At 34.1% G+C, this 17798-nt stretch overlaps 1 protein-coding gene across 3 annotated transcripts in view; it reads right to left on the bottom strand.

Moving 5' to 3' along the window:
* Positions 1-17798, bottom strand: part of GALNT13 (polypeptide N-acetylgalactosaminyltransferase 13) — a 465368-nt gene that overhangs the window by 432152 nt on the left and 15418 nt on the right. For all 3 annotated transcript variants that reach the window (XM_046657834.1, XM_046657833.1, XM_046657835.1), the window contains exon 2: positions 3713-3783. The gene's annotated coding sequence lies outside the window, so the exon portion shown is untranslated. The remainder of the gene's footprint in view (positions 1-3712; positions 3784-17798) is intronic.

The raw sequence follows: 17798 nt of genomic DNA, 5'->3' as shown, positions 1-17798 counted from the left end.
GTTACATTAAATAATAAGTGTAAATAATTTCAAATACAGCCTAGTACATAGTAAATGCCACACAAATGATAAGGATTATTATTACTCTCTGACCTTACTCCCTTCAAAACCTCATCAATATCTATTCCTTCCTCTCCATTCCCAGTGCTACAATCTCAGCTCTTGACCTCATTCCTTCATTCTTATACTGTAATATTTTCCTAAAACTTGTTCTTCTTGTCTACAATTTTTCCAGCTGGAATCCATTATAAAGACAACACCAGACTGATATTCAAATATGATTTTTTTTTTTTGTTGAGACAATTAGCCCTCACAAAATATTCTCTTTGTTTTTATTTTAATTGCCTACCAATTGAATTCAAATTTCTTACTCTGATTATCAATATTTCCTAGAACCTAGCTCCAACCTTATTTTTCAGTGTTATCTGTTTTTAGTCAAACACAAGAAACCTATTCTGTTGTCAAACTAATTAATTTACCATTCATTGAATATGAAGTATGCCTCTTCACCTCTAAGCTTGGTATACCAATTCCTTGACTTCCCTGTTAACATTTTCCACTTGCATTAAGACCTAGAAAAACATCATCTCCATCATGAAATCTGGAGCCAGTGCAGTTCAGAACTATATCTCCTTTCTTAAATCTCCTCTAATGGTTTATTTTGTTCACATATATATGACCTTTTTATTATTTCTCAAACTACTTGAAACGGTTTTATTAATTTCATTGCTTTGGACTATCCTCCTGATGCCCTATCCTAATATCATATCCTTTGGCTTATTTATGCCTGAGCATATCTTATTTCCTCAAATTGAAGACAGAATTTTCTCGAGAGTCATTTTTGTCTTACCCTCCCACTTGCTCTAGTACTTAACTACCACAGTGCCTCTCAAAATAGGAGCATGCAATAAATATTTATTGAATTAAATGTAATCACTAGCTTTGTCTTTCAGAAACCAAATATGGAGATTGAAAGTAGAAGCATTCTATAAGTTTTTCACTCTCAAACCAAGAGAAGTGTGAGAATACAAAAGACTTGATCCATCTACTTTTAGGGCAGTAACATTTTAAATATTAGTAAGATTGAAAATGTCCCTCAGGCAAAATGTTGCTGATGGTTTGTTTCAGGAAATGATACGTAAAGGAAATGGGATCAGTGGATGACTGAAAGGGAAGAAGATGAAGATCACACACAGGTGACAACAGAAGGTATCAGTGTGGCCGATGTGTTGTAAAGGATGTCCCTGAATGCTGACACACTTGAGGACTATAAACAGGGAGGAGAATGATTAAGGTAAGCTGAACTCTTCATTCCAAACTTCTCTGCACTGTATGAAGTGGCTGAGGGACTGCAAGGATAAGGTGTGGTGTCAGTCACTTCAAATTCTGAGAATTAAGACTAATAGAAGTATAAAATATGGTCTCTGACCTTGGGGAAGAAACTCTTTTATTTTTTTAAGTTTTCTTTACTCAAGCAGCATTTTTTCCAGGCAATTAGTTTTGGATTTCTGAGTGGTCCTACCAACAATTAATATAAGGCAATTGCCATTTGTTTCAGTTAAAATTCAGTCATCAACTACTTATTTACTAAAGAATTGATATGTATGATTTAAGGTTTGGGAGAAGGGTTTTTATGCAAATAAAATAAAGTTAGATCAGCCACAGAATTTCAGTGTTTAACACCCAGGTTAAGAGAATAAAGAAAAGAAGCTTTAGAATTAGATTGGCCTCCAGCTTATTCCTGTGAATGATAGATTTAGACCATCTGTGGTGCATTTTCCTCATATGAAAAATGGGGATAAGAACATATGTACCTCATGATATTATTGCTTAGATTAACTGAGATGTTGAATGTAAAGTGTGTGGGATAGAGTAAATACTTAATAAATATTGTTTTCTTGTCCACATCACTTCAATTTCCATGAATTGTTTAATGAAACATTGAAAGAGATTGTTCCTTCAAATTATTTGACCATCATTTCAACTCTTCTCTTTATTTTGTATCCATAAGTTTGCACTGTCTCCTTCAAAATAAACATTTCGGACTCCACAAGCACTTTACAACTGCCTCCCTCTTTTCTCCAAAAAGCACAGAAGCACACTTTCAGCCTAGGTATGCAATCAATGCACAATGGGATATATATACACACACTCATTTTATATACCATATATATACATGCCGATTACCTCAATGGTTTGCTTCTTCAATAAAAGCTCAAAGAAGTAAAGATATCCACTAAAAGCATTTTGCTCTGTTTATAAAGAAGGCTGAAGTTTAATTTCTTTTTGAGCATATCAACGAACAGTATTCACTGAGTACCTTTGTTGTGTACACCATATGACATGATTAGGAAGTTATAATGCTTATTAACAAGCATACTTGAATTGAAATATCAATTTACTATGTATCTAGAACTGTCCTATACGTTACATGTGCTAACACACTTACCACAGATGAGGTAGTTCCTAATTTTATATCCATTTTAAAGAGATGTTAAGTAATTTTTTTCAGCCACACAGCTAATAAGTAATAAATCCAGAATTTAAAGCCAGGGGGTCTGAACCCAGAGTCTGAATTCTTAAACCACTGCACTATGCCACCTTTTTCTGAAGTAGTTATCTTGGAAGACAATGTATGCACACCAATGCTACCACCATCTCTTTCATACTTTTCAAAAATTCTATTTTAAAATTGTCCTCCTGATCATCCCACTTCATCAAACAAGGAATCTGAGCATCTGGAGGCTAGGACTCTATGATTCTACAGTCCCTTCCAACTCTAAAATAATAACATGATAGTATTTAATTGTGTCTTTTTTCTTAATGAATGAAAGAAGACTCTTGGAGAACTTAGCAACTCTAATTCTAAGCACTTTTTATTAAGAATAATTTAGGTGATTTATAAACTTTCTTTCAGAATCTGCATTTTCACTTATTTCCTACTAGTTCAAAGCAGTCCAAGTGAGGAATTGCAAAGTATCATTTGAAATGAAAGCAACGACATGATAGACAGTAGAAAAAATATATATTCACTACTTTTCAGGATAACGCTTAAGCAAAACAAAAATCCAAAGAAATAATCAGAACATGTTTAAACTCTTAAATATTCAGGCTCTTAAGTAAAAGTTATTTAACTTTTCTAAGTTATTGGTGGAGGCAATATTTTCTGAAAAGTCTTGTGTTCAAAACCTAGATTCATCACTTTGAACAGATATTAAGCAAAGTATTAAAATTTCTTGGGTCTCAGTTTTCTTATTTATAAAATGGGAATATAAATATTGATCTTAAAATATTCGGGGCAGAGTTAAAGACAATACGTATAAATTAGCTGATACACAGCAAATCTTAATACTTATTTCAAAATTCCTTTTTAAAATTTCCATACCAACACTGGCTAATAGCACTAATGTCTTCACTCTTCTCAACTTACGATTTAGAGGGGAAAAAAATCTCACTTAAATATTAAGTGAGAAATATTATATGCAAGTTATGTACACAGAACAATAGTAATATGTCATTAGAAATCTTGAAATTATACAACTTAATTCAGACTAGCAAATAGCTCACCGAATTTTTATTTTTTATATACATGTTGCCTCAATAGTCACAAATATCAAGAACCGTAATACAAATGTGTTCTTTTATGACTGTCTGCCAAATTCATTCAGCATGACTGCAACTGAGTGGAAAAATAAAAATACATATTACTTACTGTATGTGGTGCTTGGCAATTTCAAAGTGATTTGCAAACATTCATCCTCAAAATACTCCTACAAATTGCATCTGTGAAAAGAAAAAAATCCAAAAGAGTAAGCAGTTTGCCAAGGTTACAGAAAACCTTATCCAGATCAACAAATACTTAGATACTACATACTTTAACATAGTGAAATAAAGTTTTGCAAGTTATAAATTGTACATCTGGTAAAGTAAAATGGGCTGATGAACAGAACTATTCTCAATTATATGCAAATATTCTACACATCAGTCGAGGAGGACGCTCTTAAGGAAGAGGTAAGAAGGGTCTGCACATTGGCTTCAGAAGTATATGCAAGAAACACAGTGCCCCCAGAACATGGCAGACCAACATAAAAGCATATTTAAAAATATGAGATATTTATAAGTAAATTTGGCTGGAGATTTGAAGTGGTTATTAAAATAATTCAAGTTTTTAAAATGTATGTTTGTCTGACATATGAAGATCACTGAGTTAGAAGAGAATTTTACTTGATTTACCCAGAGAATTGCACTAATTCACTTTGTACTTGAACTTCAATTCTAATTGAAAACATTGCAGTGAGAAAAATGCAGGCATGCCACTTGCACACCTCACAAAAATACACAAACATTCATTTCCTTTTCAGAAAGTCAATTATAAGGAGAAAGTTATTTAATCAGATTTTATTAATTTGTTTTATAGAAGAGGTGTTGGGGAAAACACATTAATTTCGAAACAAAATATTTCAACAAATGGATTTTATGCTACTGGGTATACTGTTCAAAAGAACTGTTCAAAAGAAACAAAACAAAACACAATCTAATGATCATTAAAGTAACCCTTTAAAGTACAATGTGTTGTTTCAGACAGAGCAGCCACACTTTGGACAATACAAATAAAAAGTCCCCTAAGTAGCAAGCCACTTTAGGGAAACATTAGTTCTCGGGTGACCAATAGAATTTCTGCCCAGAGAGATCTGGTTCTTTATAGTACTGAGAAGAAGTACCAGCTTACTAACACTGGAGGTGTGCTTTTGTGTTCACTAAAACCAACTATAAGCAAATCAACAGTTCAACAAGACCAACAGGCATTCTGAGAGTCTAATTTATCTTCCTCTAGCATGTGGGAGACAACAGGATGGCACTGGCCTCTCCCCAGAACAGGAATGAATGATTTTCCTAATGCTCAACACAAAGTCTCTCAAACAAGAGGAAACTAGATAGAGTTCCAAACTTATAATTAAATGTCAAAAGTAAATCAAGAAATTCTTAAGAAACTATGTAGTTTTATAAATTTCATTTTTCTAAGTTTAAAACGTAGAGCTTAATAGAAGATAAAAATTTATGTTTACATATAATTTCAATAGAATTATAAAGTTATAACAAGTTTCAGACCTGTATATTTCTTCATGCTTTAGCATATTCATCCTCATAGACAAGAGAATTGAAATTAACAGTAATCATGTGTCCTGCCCAATTTAACCCAGCTAATGAGAGGTGATCCTGGACTCAGAACAAGCTTTTCTGACCCAGATTTTTTCTCACTACAACACCTTCCTAACTGCACCCAGAGTAGAGGTTGCAAACTGGGGCGTAATAACCAAATCTGGCTTACTGACATGTTTTGCTTATCCAACAGCATAATTTTAAAAATATTTTTAAAATATTCGAAAGAAGATTTCTCATAAGAATCTTCATTTCTAGCTTTTTTGAAAGAGGGAAGATTTCATAAGGCTGGGCTCCAAACCTCCAGAGAACAGAGAAATGGTTGCCCCTCTTGCATGGGACCTACTTTCTGCACTCACCTATTTCCCACTTTTACAAGCTGTCTTCTCCTCCGCCACTGTCATGCACTGAAGTGTTTTCCTCCTGATCCTTACCTACCAACTACAATCAGACCTCTTTGCTGTGAAAGTGGAGGAAGGATTTTCCTTAATTAAGCTCAAAGAGCTTATTTCATCAGTTGAAGCAACTGCTTATAAATGCATTTCACCGGCTTCTTACAATCAGGTGCTATTGATTAGTGATGTTTTAATCTATATACATGTTTTTAAATTTCATGGGCTTATGTTTCCATTTGTTTAAATATATATTTGATAATTTTTAAAGCTAAGGCAGAAATTACAAATACAATCGATTGGTACAAATCAAGGGAATTAACGATCCTAAATAATGATTTTACATTTATCAAGGACACATCCTTCAGAGAGAGACTTCCCGGATTGACAGGTGGACCATTTGGTAAAATAATGATAGAGATAAAAAATATTCAACTTAACCAGATAAACTAGACTAAGAGAACACTGACAACAAAAGGTAAAGCTATGCAATCCACAAATTCTGGTTACATCACGGCATATTGCAAATAACTTGAAATATCAATATGTTTTGTAGAATACTTAAAAAATGTGGACCTGGAATTCTGGGTAGTTGTGGTAATAGCAGCCATCTAAATCTGAAACTCTTCACACATCCTGCAAAAAATATACAGCCAGCCAACAAAAACAAATAAAAACACACAAATCCTAGGCCTTGAGCATAAATGGAATTTGGAGAACAATAAAAATGTCAAATTACTTGTAAACAGAAAATTAAACACCAATTTCTAACAGAGCCTATCTTTCAAGCTCCCACCATAGGTATTACAGAGATCTAAGCGGTCCAGAAAAACTGTGAGGAAAAGAGAAAAACAAAGGTCCTAAGCGAGCCACAAAACACACTCTCAGAAAGTCCACTGAAACTATGAAAATATTGAAAAATTGCCCTGGCATATTAGAACACGGACACAGGGAGGAGACTCAAAACTATATGGAATTCCAGGTGACATTTTTTCGGGGGAAAGAGTAAGGCATTTCAAAATGATTGAGATATGTCAAAAGGACATAGGCCCCAGCTTCAGGAAGCTCCCACTAGTCAAATCTGGAACAACTGGAAAATCAAAACAATAATTATCATAAAGAATTAAAATTCATTACAGAAAATAAAATATGAATAAAGTACATAAGGAAGAAGTGAAAACTCCTCCTTTGCATAGGATGCCACCCTAACAAATACAGATGGACCGATGGAGTTAGAAAATCACCATTAAGCAAAATTTACAGTTAACTGATTCAGTCAAGAAAATACCTGTGGATCAGCACTTTCGGCTGAAAGTGTGATGATGAACCAAGTATTTCCACAGTCCTAAAGAATCTTCTCATACATCACTTATTAATTACAATGGGGAAATAGTAACTTTCAATGGAGAAACTTGGCAGAGACCACCTTAACTAAATAATCAAAGACAACATCATCAATAACAGGACAAATACACATGACGTGATGCCAAGTATGCACTTGACAAGGACACCACATCACTTCTGTAGTATATCTGCCAAAAATGCATAACATGAATCAATCATTAGGAAATATCAGGCAAACTCAAATGAGGAAAGTCTGAATATTATCTGGCCTGAACCCAAATTGAGGAAAGTCTGAAAATACCTGGCCTGAACACTTCAAATTCGAAGTCATTAAAGAAGAAATTTAAAAGACATGACAACCAGGGGCCAGCCCCAGGGCCTAATGGTTAAGTTCAGCGTGTTCTGCTGGGGCAGCCCAGGTTCAGTTCTCAGGCGCAGACCCGCACCACTCATCAGCAGCCATGCTGCAGCAGCAACCCATGTACAAAATAGAGGAAGACTGGCACAGATGTTAGCTCAGGGCTAATCTTCCCCAGCCAAAAAAAAGAAAGAAAAAGACACAACAACCAAATGCACATGTGATCCTAGATGCACTGTGAGTTACAGTAACAGCATTTTGTTAATAATGAATTTCTTGATTTTCATAATTGCACTGCGGTTATATAGGACAATGTCCTTATCAGTAGGAAATACACACTAAAATACTTCAAGTAAAGAAGCATGATGTCTGCAACATATTCCCAAATTATTCAAGGAAAAAATTACATGTATATGTACATATATACAGGTGTATACATATATATAATTATGTAATTATACAGTATGTGTGTATATATATGCATACATATATGGAGAGAGAGACAGTAAGCAGAAATAAAGCACAAGGGGCAAAATGTAAACAACTAATGAATCTGGACAGAGAATATACAGGGTTCTTAAGTACAACAACTGCAAATTTTCTGTATGAAACTATATCAAAATTAATAGAGAAAAAGGGTAGAAATAAATAAATGTTTTATTGTCATTGAAATATTTGGCATCACAGAAAAATAGTTAGTCAATGAAGTGTTTTTAAATCAAGAAAAAAATTAAGAAGCTAGAAAAGAAATCAGAATCATTGCCCAATGTTTTAGACAACTAAAATAACAAAAATCCAGATATATATATACATATATTCTCCTGTATTTTGTATATTATATATTTATATATACCTTATTTATTAAATATGCATATCTTTAAAGATATTATATATTTATTTAAAATTTATATATTTATACATGCATGTCAAATATATAAAATACAGAAGAATGAAAATAAATGTGGAATCTAGCTTTGGATTTTTAAATAAATAATATATACAATATTATATTCAGCAAATTCAGCAATGTAAAGTTAAATAATGAAATGATATTCACAAAAGAAATGAAGACATCAGCGATTTAAAAAAATAAAGAAAAATATTGTCAAAAAGTTATCAGTCTAAGTGGTTTTTCTTTATATCATTGCTTTTCTAAATAAAAATTACCAAGGTCTTTTTATAAAAATTCAGAAAAAAACATAAAAACTGAAGTCACTCAATTCCTATAACAATGTACTTCATGAATATCTATTCTGTCCTTATTTCTAGAATATTCTTTAAAGAATTATGCCATATAAACCATTTTATAATTAGATCCTCTTTTTATTTAATTGTGAATTTCTTTCTGTGGCAATATCACTTTTTTTATCAGTACAATGGGAAATCATTTCACTGATTGATATTCCATATATGCCACCATTTATTCTGTATTTTTTGCATATATAAGTTGTTATCAATATCTGTTACCAGAAACATAAAAAATAAAAAACACTGCAAAGGTCTTTTGGTACATATCTTCTGCCACAGCATCATTGTTTCCTGAGGATAGAATACCCAGAAGTGGAATTGCTTGATCAAATTGCATGAGGCTGTTAAGACTTGTTAAAGTATATTTTATTAATACAGATGCACAGAGTTTTCACCTTTGAACCCCACAATCGGGTTATATTTTACAATCACTACAGCCAGTGGCAGTTGTGGCATAGTATTTGTTACCTGTTTATGCCCTGATCTGGCCCTAGCTCTTCATATTGTCACATCTTGAAGCGAGTTCTATGCATTCTTGGTATTATATGCATTGAGTTTAACTACCTTTTAAAATGTCTTCCAAGAGGTTACCCCAAAATTTGACACCAAAATAAAAAATTGTTTATATGGAAAAGCATGGAAATAGAGCAGCTTAATAAAATAATTATTTCTTTCTGGAGGAACTTACACAATTCCTTATTTTCTTACAAAGCAACAGTCAAGTATTTTACAGGACCCAGGAAGGAAAATACCTACAAATGGATGAAAATGTGTTACAGTCTTGTAACTGACAACATTCAAGAGGATTATTACATGATAAGTTAAGCAAGTGCAGGCAGGAAACACTACAGATCCCTCCAGATCATCCAGGCAGCAATACCAGGTCTCAATTCTAATTTATAACAACAGAGTATCACAATGCCTAGACATTACCAGTTTTTAACACTAGACATTACCATTTACATTTTATTACATTAGACATTATCATTTTTTAAGTGCCATTATAATTAACGCTTCTCCTTGTTCTTCAACCTACTTCAGCCACTTTTCTTTCTTCCTAAATTCACTTTGGATGCTTGCAAATTCCCACAGTTTTAGCAACTTTCCTAGTCTGTGTATTCATATTTTGTATTCTTAAATTCTGGAGATTAACACAAATTTTAGTATAAGCGCCCAATCGACACTTCTGGAGTGTTAGTTGACCTGCCCTGGCAAGTCATTGATTCAATGACAAATAACAAGCTATGCCTCCCTTTACACAAGACAGTGTTTTCTTTACTGGTTGATAAGAACATAGTGTGAGACAAAAACTAACCCTTCTGAAGTGAAGACATATGAAGTCTTTTGCTTCCCCTCATATTTAAGTCCTGTCATTGTGTCAGAAGAATAAAATTAGATTAACCCAGAATGATTTACTTCTCTCAAAGTCATGTTGGTTTTTACCCTTATTTGTTCTGCTCTTTGAGGTGAATGAAAATCAATTGTCTTTTTGATTTATTCTTCTGTTTTCCTAGATATCAAAGCAAGCTGATTAATCTATAACTTCTAAAGTCATCACTAGTATTTTCTCTCTCTCTCCCCATTTTCGTTTGGCCTTCAAGAACTCTAAACTAACTCTCTCGCACATTTCCTATTGTAAATATGACTTGATAATAATAATCCTATGATAATTTCAATCATGAAAAGCACGACAAATCAAGATGTCCTGAATATTGCACATTATTTAAATGTGATTTTCCTGGAGTCTATCAGCCAACTTATATCAGTGCATAATTCCATATCTGGTCTATACTCCATGGTCAAATGCATAGGTAATGCCTTGACCAAGTTCCTGGACACCGTTGCCCCTTGATTTTTGACTGCAAGTCCACCTTGTTGACAGGGTCTACATTGTGGCGTTCTGTAACCGAAGACTGTTTCATCCATCCCTCTTCTCTATTCATCCACTTGGGGAGAAGTCAAGACCTGTTTCCAACTCAAGTGGGTCCTTGGTCTGTTCTTTGCTGCCTTTATTTTATTTCATCTTTTTTTCATCAGATGTTGAAAGAACTGGCAAAGTGATCTTTCCAAATATTCACCAGCTTCTCCATGTAAAGAGCACTGAACGCCTTCTCTTTCATCACCTGCTCCTATCTATCTGAGGAGATAAGAGAAAATGTTGGTTCCTTCATCCTCTGAAGTGAAAGCTGAAACAGTTTTGCTTAACTCACTCCACCCTACTCTCAGCAAACACCTGCAAAGCACAGCGTATTTTATATCCTTCACTTCACTATTTTCCAGTCTCTAGAAAATAGAGGTAGAAATTTTACCATTTCCTTTCCATATCCCTATCTTCTGACCCATTCCACTTGCATGAAGTTATTCCAACAACTAATTAGACACAGGCAAAAATTCATGTTCAGAGAACTTCATCAGTGTCATTTATAATATTTATAATTGTAGATCTGTAAAAGCAACGAGTGTCTAACAATTAAAGATCAACTAAATAAGCTGTAGTTTGTGCAGATGATAGAATGCTATGCAGTCACAAAATTCATGTCTCAAATAGGGTTTATTTACAGGCATAAATCTTCAATATATATTTTTAAAACAATATAAATACTTCTAACATAATGATAAATAAGGTAGGAATTGTGTAAATAACTATAAATACACACATATATTTACATTATAAATATATGTATAAAATTCAGAAACATTAGAGGACTATACAGCAAAATGTTCATAGTTATTTCTGAATGATTTAAAAATATAATATCAATTTTCTTTTTTATACTTTCCTTAATTTTGTAAATCTTATGAAAAACATATATCATGTTATAATATGAAAAGAAAGAAAGAATACTAGTTTACAAACTCAGAGGGAACAAAAGCAACAAAGTGTATACATAAGAACCAAACATACAGCTATAAATCAGGCAAAATTTCAGCATTAAAAGAGCTGGAGCATAGCATAGACAAAATTGAAGCATAATTATACAATAAGATGAAATTGTCAAAAAGTTGACAAAACACGATTTTTTTGATGTGGCTGGACCTGCTAGTTGCCTCCTCAGTATCTATTCACTCTCCTCCCTTGGTTGCAATGTGCACTTTTAGGCTCTTTGACCTTTACCTGCCTGAATTGTAGATATTGGAACTCTGGCAGCTATTTTGAGTGCAGGAAGCTTAGAATGGCTACAAGGATCCCTGGTGACAATATACAGCCATCCTATCAGGCTTGGAAATCAACATCTAGACTTCATATATTGTGAGGGAAACATACGGCACTAACTTTAGGCCACTCTCGGTATACACTGAACACAGTTTCTAAGTAATGCATATTATCTAAGAATTCACAGGTAAAAATAAAAAAAGTTTCTCTGTCATGGATTTAATCATTATTTGATCAGCATATATATATTACCAAATATTAGGATTCATATTCCAAATCATACTTAAAATGAAGAATAATTTTGAAGGAGTTCAGAGGAGAGAAATGGAAAGAACTAACATCTAGGAAATTAGGATACTTAAAAATGACTCAAATAGAGAAATTTATATGTCATAAAAGGAAATATTTAGTAGTTTAATTATATTTAATTGCATGAAGGGTTATTTTTAAAATTAGATTCCAAGTAATGAAATAGCTTTAACAGGAGCAGGAGAGATTATATTATGCACTAAAAATGAATTTCCAGAAACTAAAGATTGTTTAGATACCAGTTATTAAAAAATAATGTTAATACTCTTTGAACATGTTTAAACCTAAATTTAGAACTAGAGCCTTTCAAATCCTGAGATCCAATTAGAAATGTGGTGTGAACATGTGGTAAACTTTAGATAGAGGATGTCAGTTAGTTTTACATTGTTTTATGGTCAATATCCGTGCTTTCTTCATGTTTTATGCCATTGTTTAAAGGTATCACATTTTTGTTTACTTCTTCTGAGAATAAGTTAAAATCGAAAGTGCATCCTTTACTCCATCGCACCATCCAAACATATAGTGTGGCAGGTTGTATTTTCCAAAGATGGCCACAACATCTCCCATCCAGCATGCTCTTCTGCAATGTGACCTTGACATTCACCCATCATGAAATGAAGCTATTTCTTTACTTACTAAAATCTGAGTAAATCCTAGGACTCCTTTGATCAAGAGGATATGGTAGAAACAATAAGGTACCAGTTCCAGGAGTAGCCCTTAACTGGCCTAGCATCTTCTGTTTTCTGCCTCTTGGAGAACTCAGCTGCCATGTAAAAAGTGCCAGCTACTGTGTTGGAGAGAGAGGCCATGCTGAGGAGCACTTAGGCATCAGACATGTGAGTAAAGAAACCATATTGGACATCCAGTTCATCCAGCCTTTAAATGACTCTAGCCCTAGCCACCACCTGATGGTAACTGCATGAGAGACCACAAATGAGGAAGGGTCTCCCAGCTGAGCCCAGTCAACACACAGAACTACGAGAGATTATAATATATTGCTGCTTTAAGCCACTAAATTTCAGGATAATCTCCTGTATAGCAATAAGATAACCAGAAAAATGTGATCTTCCTGGAGTCTAAAATTGGGAATTATACTGCAATAATCTGGAATCCTTTATTTATATATCTGACATTATATATATGAACATATATTGACTAGAATGTGAATTGTTTGTATGACAATCTCTCTGTTTTTCTGTCTTTGTCTCTACTTCCATCAAACGAATTACCTTATTTCCAATTAAAAATATTTCCAATTGTTTTCTGGCTAGTTGCTGATATGTGTACTAACACAGATGTCTACAAGTATAAATATATATATAATGTATGTGTATGTGTGTGTCTGTGTATATATATATATATATATATACACACACACAGTGTGTTTATATATACATACACACACACACACACACATATACATATATATACAGTGAGTATATATATATACTCAAGTGTGTTTTGGGGCCATTCAGCCTTTAAAATAGATTATACAGCAGAAACCTGAATGCTGTTCCTATGTGAAGAATCGACAATGTGGAAAGCAGTTTAAAATTGTTTTCTGTGTTCCCTATAAGTAGAACTCAGACCAATAAGACCAATGAGAGAAGTTACACAGAATCAAATTTAAGCTCAACACAAGGAAAAGCTCTCTTACTGTGAGGAATGCCAAAACAGAATGGGCTGCCCTAAGAAAAGGCCAAAGGAAGAGTTCAAGAGGAAATTGAATGTCCCTTCTCCAGGAAAGTTGAAAAGTACCTCAAACACTGGCTAGATGCTGGAATTAAATGGTTTTTAAGGACTCTCTTGAACCTACTAATCTGAAAAATCTGTGATGATTATCTTTGGAATAGATTATATTAATATTTTTACATCCTTATCATATTCCAGAAAAAGATACTAGGAGTGTCACAAAGATTTATTCAAAAGGGCATCTTTACATTCATAGCCCTTTATGCTACTGAATCAATATTTAACAATTTTGTAAGACATTTACTGAATAACTAGCTATATTATGGACTTTGGTAGGCCTCAGGGGAACAATGAAGAATGTGATGCCTCCATTATGAAAAAGCTTATAATTTAAAATGGTAGACAGACGAGGACACAACTAACTATGATAACATGGTGTAAGTTAGCAACAGCAACACGAACAAAGTGCTACAGGAACAGAAAAAAAGGAATAGAATAATTCTGCCTTGGAGACTCCAGAAAATTCTTTTAAAAAGGCTTATCATTTGAGCTAAACCTTGAAATGAGGAGATAGGTAATTCAAGGCTGAAAAGCAGTGTGAGCAAAGAAACAGTCATGGACATCTATGGCATACCCAGGTAACAGAGAAGTAACTCAATGAATCCTGAAACTAGATTGGGAGAGCGTAGAAGATGAAATATGAGGCTGCAAAGATCATTTGGGATAAATTTCTACGAAAGGTTTGAATGATATGCTACAGAATTCGAAACTTAACCTGTAGAGCTTTCAAAGGTTTGGACACCCAGGAGTTACATGCTTAGAATTATATTTAGAGAGATCCTTCTATTGGCAATGTGGAGTGGAATATGTAAAGGATTACACGATGTGGGGTAGATTTAATTTAGAGAAACACATCAGGCTTGGGTTTAGATTAGGTACAACCTTGACTGAGAGCAGGTGGGGTGACAGGATCACCCCTCAAGATCCCTTTCAATCTTAAACTCTGTGACTTACGTCCCTGGCAAAGGAAAGGAGTTCCAGATAAATTCTAATAAATGACAGAGGTGGTAGAACTCTCGGGCCAGTCTGGTGAAAATCATAAAGACAGGCTATTTCAAGTACCCAATGAGTTTTACAAGAAGTATATAAAGTACACAATCTTCAACTAGCTGACAAAGGAATTTGAGAGGAAAAAGAATCACAAGGAAGACATTAATACAGCACAGTGGAAAGACATTTTCAGCTATCCTACTGGGAAAGCCAGATAAAAATTTGACTGACCTAAATCCTTTTTGGCCTGCATCATTTTCCAAAGTAGCGTCTACTGCTTTGGAAGGCTCAGGGGACCTAGCTAGACACGTGCAATCTAATTAAATGCATGTATTAAGGATTTAATTGTGTAAGGCATTTTGCTAGGTACAGCACAAAAAGAATTGCATTGGACTGCCTTCTTGGATTTCATGATCTGCACAAGACAGACAGATATAGATATACATCTACCATTTAGGAAGATAGAAGAAAGGACTCATTAAACTACAGGAACAGGCAAAAATACATGTACTTATACTGAATGCTCCATGAGCATTAATAAGAGCGAGACAACTCCTTGATTAGTTCCATTTCAAGGGGAAACACTAAGGGTCAAAGAATAAATGCCAATGACCAGATCTCACTACCGAGACTCAATGGAAGAAAAAAGGAAAGCTCTACCCTATTCAGCTCTAACAGCACTAAAAGCCAATGTCAGTAAGGCAGTCCAAGGCACAACATTTCCCAGGATTGCAGCTGCTTGAAGGGAGGAGAAACAGGCCAACCACGACACAGCATCAGTCTGGGAATGCAAGCTCCTTTTCTTTCCTCCCTTCCTTTTTGCTGTCACTGGTATTGGTGTTAGTGATTCCAGTAAGTGCCTTTGGCCTTGCAGAGGGAGATCTATATATGGGTGTCAGCAAAAAAGCAGGAATTCATAAAATTTCTAATAAATAGAATGTGTGAACCTGGATTGAGAAAGTGACATGCGAAAAAGTTTGAAATTGAGGTGTAGTGTGAATTTTATCCCTGAGACTAATACATGGTCTATGACATCAGAATTCTTAAGTCCTCTGAATGACTTGCTTGATGGCAATCAGCCAAGCACACCATCACACAGAATTCTACATACTAAAGACCCTGACTGTCCTTGAAGCCCCCACACAGTGGTAAATGAACAAATGAGGCACATATTTTCCTATAAAATGATACAGCCTTGAATAACAAATATGAACACATTTGCTGAAAAGCACAGAGAAGAAAAAGTAAAAATTCTCCACGATAACAATATGTAGTAACATGCTTATGATTCATAAATTTGCAATGTCGTTAATACAGAAAGATGATGTTTCTACTTGTTTATGGTATAAGAGGCCCTTGCTTGATAGAATGGCTTGGCCTTATGAAAATATGTACCTCTGTTTTGCAGAGGTTGTTCATCTCTGAATGAGGAAATAATCCTCAGAAGCAGGAAAGAGAAAATCATCTTTTTAATAGTGTGAGACTTCAGTAAGGCGGAGACTCGACAGACAGCAAGCAGAAGTGCAGACACACAGAAAAAAGGATTTTGCCTAGTGGCCCCCCAGGGTTTTTGAATTGCAAAACCACTCAGTAATTGCATGCAGTGAACATGAACCCACTGCTTAAAACCCATTTGTAAGTATGTGTCTCTTAATGAAATTCTGGAAGCACCTGATCTTGCATTTACATAGTGCCTTAAACTAAGTGGATCCCAAATCCACTGGCCAGATTTATTGATTGATTATGTATACTGACTGTTTAAGCAGGAATCATTTCATGCATCCATGAAGTGCACTTCTGTATTAAAATGTGGCAACATTTTACTGGCCCACAATTTTATATATCACTTTCATGTGAGATATAGTCCCTTGGCTAATTAAAAGTGCATGAATATTTAGAGAATTATAATAAAATACAGATGCATATATTACAACTTGATTAAAATCACATAATAAAATTTTTCCATGGCAAGTACTAAATATATATACGATTTTAAAAATAGACAGAAAATAACACCAGTTAAAAATGACTAAATGTGGGAGTTTTAGGGTATGTTAGTGTAGAGAGGAATGACAGGGTGAAAGTGTGTATGAAAGGTTTTAAGGTTGACTAAAAACCCAAAACTACTGAGTTAAATCTGACAAGAAAGTTATACTGCAAATAAGGTTTTAGATAGAGAAGTTTAAAAAAGCTGGACCAAAATTTAATTTGGTCAAAGAAAAGGTCAAAACAAACTCTATAGTGAATAAAGCAAATAAAAGTCAAGTATAAACCTGAATTATCACAAAATAAGATCAGGAACTTCTATCTAGCTTGAGTGGCACCCAAGTACAAGACTGTGGAGGTCCACATTAAAAAACACCCAGGGAGCCCATAAAAATGAAAACTCAACTTTAAGTAGAAGCCGTTTAAGACACACACACACACACACACACACACGTAGTGGGCATTAGCCCCACCCTATGACAGGAAACAGTACATATCTTTGATTTAGTGTTAGTCAAAACTGCATTGCAAAATCAATCATAGTGTTAAGCTTTCTATATCTTGGTTTTATATTTATAACAATGGAGAATATTTTTTGTGGGTTACTGACTTTCAAAGCACTTGCTAAATAAAATGAAAATTGTTCACAAAGTAAACTTACACGGTTAATTATCAGTGGACTATTTTATACTATAAAATAATTACATGCGGTATAATATTTCGGCAGATGGATGCAATAATACAAGAACCAATCAATTGTTTGTGACTTCACGTAACCTTGGTTGAAAATGGTTAACCTCATGCATGGTTCCCAGACATGACAAGAGTTATTACTTGATTTTAAATATTCCTCATGTAGAAATTCCTTACAATGTTGTTGAAGCTTATACTAAGGTCTTCTTTTTAATCACTTTTAAAATATATTCAGGTGGCACACAAAACTTCAGGATGGGAGGCAACAGGAGTACTAAGCAAATGCAAGCTGAGGACTCAACATTATTTTTAGGCAGCATGAGAAAACTGAATCATAATAGGAAAAATAGGAAAAGGTTATTTAAAGCATTTCCTTATTTGTAAGATGAAAAGGATTTTTAAACAGATAAAA

This window comes from Equus quagga, chromosome 4, assembly GCF_021613505.1.
Source record: "Equus quagga isolate Etosha38 chromosome 4, UCLA_HA_Equagga_1.0, whole genome shotgun sequence".
Lineage (NCBI taxonomy): Eukaryota > Metazoa > Chordata > Mammalia > Perissodactyla > Equidae > Equus > Equus quagga.
This window is presented reverse-complemented; position numbering and strand designations above follow the sequence as displayed.